Source organism: Loxodonta africana, unplaced genomic scaffold, assembly GCF_030014295.1.
Source record: "Loxodonta africana isolate mLoxAfr1 unplaced genomic scaffold, mLoxAfr1.hap2 scaffold_702, whole genome shotgun sequence".
In the NCBI taxonomy this organism is placed as follows: Eukaryota; Metazoa; Chordata; class Mammalia; order Proboscidea; family Elephantidae; genus Loxodonta; species Loxodonta africana.
Genome location: NW_026975434.1, coordinates 24,779 through 27,500, shown reverse-complemented (window position 1 = coordinate 27,500; position 2,722 = coordinate 24,779).

Below are 2,722 nucleotides of genomic sequence, written 5' to 3'. Positions count from 1 at the left end.
TGTCTCTGTCTCTGCCTGTCTCTGTCTCTGCCTCTGTCTCTGTCTCTGTCCCTGCCTGTCTCTGTCTCTGCCTCTGCCTCTGTCTGTCTCTGCCTGTCTCTGTCTCTGCCTCTGTCTCTGTCTCTGTCCCTGCCTGTCTCTGTCTCTGCCTCTGCCTCTGTCTGTCTCTGCCTGTCTCTGTCTCTGTCTCTGTCTCTGCCTCTGCGTCTGTCTCTGCCTCTGTCTCTGTCTCCGCCTCTGTCTCTACCTCTGTCTCTGCTTCTGTCTCTGCCTGTCTCTGTCTCTGCCTCTGCCTCTGCCTCTGCCTCTGTCTCTGTCTCTGTCTCTGCCTGTCTCTGTCTCTGCCTCTGTCTCTGTCTCTGTCCCTGCCTGTCTCTGTCTCTGCCTCTGCCTCTGTCTGTCTCTGCCTGTCTCTGTCTCTGCCTCTGCCTCTGCGTCTGTCTCTGCCTCTGTCTCTGTCTCCGCCTCTGTCTCCACCTCTGTCTCTGCTTCTGTCTCTGCCTGTCTCTGTCTCTGCCTCTGCCTCTGTCTGTCTCTGCCTCTGCGTCTGTCTCTGTCTCTGTCTCTGCCTCTGTCTCTGTCTCCGCCTCTGTCTCTACCTCTGTCTCTGCCTCTGCTTCTGTCTCTGCCTGTCTCTGTCTCTGCCTCTGTCTCTGTCTCCGCCTCTGTCTCTACCTCTGTCTCTGCCTCTGCTTCTGTCTCTGCCTGTCTCTGTCTCTGCCTCTGTCTCTGTCTCTCTCTGCCTCTGCCTCTGCGTCCGAGCGTAGCGGGCCCGCTTCGGGATACCGCGCGGGCGCGTGGCCGGCGGGCGCGCGAGTCGTGCGGTCGACCCTACGTAGTTCGGGCGCGCGCCCCCGTGTCTCGCGTGCGACGCGTCCTCCGGGGTCGCGTGCGTGCGTGCGTGCGTGCGGGCGGGCGGACGCGGGTGCGTCGCGGTCACCGTCCGTGCGCGTGCGCCGTCTCGAGCGCGTCCCACTTTGGGGGGACGGCGGGCGCGCGGGGGCGCCGCGGGCGTGTGGCCGTGCCGCGCCTTCCGCGTGGGCGTCCCCCCGCGCCGCGCGGGAGGCGCCCGTTCGTTCGCGTCTCCCGCCCGCGGTTCCGGTGCGCCGTCTCTCCGTCCTCGCGCGTCGCCGGGCGTGCGTCCGAGCCCGCGTGCCGCCTGCCCGTGGGTGCCGCGTGTACGGGGCCGCGTCCGCGCCCGCGTCCCCGAGCGTCAAGTGCAGGCCGCGCGCGCCTAGTGGAGCGTGCCCGCCCGCTCCGTGTATCGTGTGCGCGGGGGCGACGCGCGTTCCCGCGTGTTCCGCCTGCCTGCGTCTACCTCCGCGTCTCCCGAGCGTCCCGTGCGTGCGTCTGCTGTGCGCGTGCGTCTCCGCGTTTCCGCGTGCCCCGGGCGTGCGTCCGTGTCGCCGGAGGGCGCCGCCGCCGCCGCCGCCGCTGCGTGCGCGTACGTGTCCGCGCGGGTGCGCGCGTGGCCTCTCCGGTGCGCGCGCGCGCGCGCGGCCCCGTCCGTCCGAGTGCGGCGCGCCCTCTTCGGGATGCCGCGCGGGCGCGCGGCCGGGCGTACGTACCTCGTGCCCGTGCCCCCGTCTCGCGCGCGACGCGTCTATCGCGTCGCGCGTGTGTGGCGGGGGCGCCGTGTCCTCCGAAGCGCTGCGGCGCGGCCGTCCGCCCCGTCGCGCCCCTCCCTCCGTCCGCGCGGGTGGGCGTCCCGCTTCGGGGGGGGGCGGCGGGGGTTGGCCGCGGGCGGGCTTCTGTTGGGGGGATCCACGGGCGTGTGCCCCTGAGGCGTACCTTCCCGTGTTTCGGCCGCGCCGTCCGTGCGAGTCGCCGTGCGTCCGGGCCCCCGTGCGCGTGCGCGAGCGGACCGTGTCCGTGGGTGCCGCGCGTCCGCGTTCCCGCGTGTTCTGCCTGCCCGCGCCTACCTCTGTGTCTCCCGGGCGTCCCGGGGTTGTGTCTGCTGCGCGCGCGCGCGCGCCCCCTCGCGTCCATCTCCGTGTTTCCGTGTGCTCCGTGGGCCCGTCCGTGTCTCCGGAGGGCACCCTGCGGTGCGGGCGCACGCGCGCGCGGGCGCGTTCCCGTCCTTCCGTCCGTCCGTCCGTCCGTCCGTCCGTCCTCCTCCTCCTCCTCCTCCTCCTCCTCCTCCGCCCCCCACCGCCCACACCCCCGCCGCCCCCCGCCGCCCCCACCGCCTCCGCCGCCTCCAAACCTCTTCCCCGCCTGGCGGGTGGCAGCCGGCGGCCACGTCGGACTGGATCCGGATATCGCCAGCGTGGGGCCCACGGCAAGGGCGCAGGCGGGGTGGGGTTGGGGGTGCGTGGTGGGCGGTGGGGGGGGTGGCGCCAGCGGTCCTCGGCGGCGGCGGGCCTAGCGCCGCCGGCACGTGCCCCTCCGGTTTCAGTCGGGACCGCCTCCGTGACGTCGAGGAGAGCTTCTCCACCCGTCCGTCCGAGGGCGCGGGGGTTCGGCGGACCGAGGGTGCCGTCGTCCCTCGACGACCGCCTTCGGGTCGCGCGCACACACACGCTCGGAGGCGCCCCGTCTCAACTGAAAGGAGTCGGCGGAGTAGAAACCGCGGCCCTCGAGACAGCTCCCTAACGCCGGGTGCGTGCGGCGGGGTGCTTTCTACACCCTACAGAAGGAAAACGCCTGTGGCCGGAGTTCTCGACGCCCGCCTTTCGACGCACCCTCTCGTCGCCTCGCTCCGTTTCCTAAGGCTCTCGTG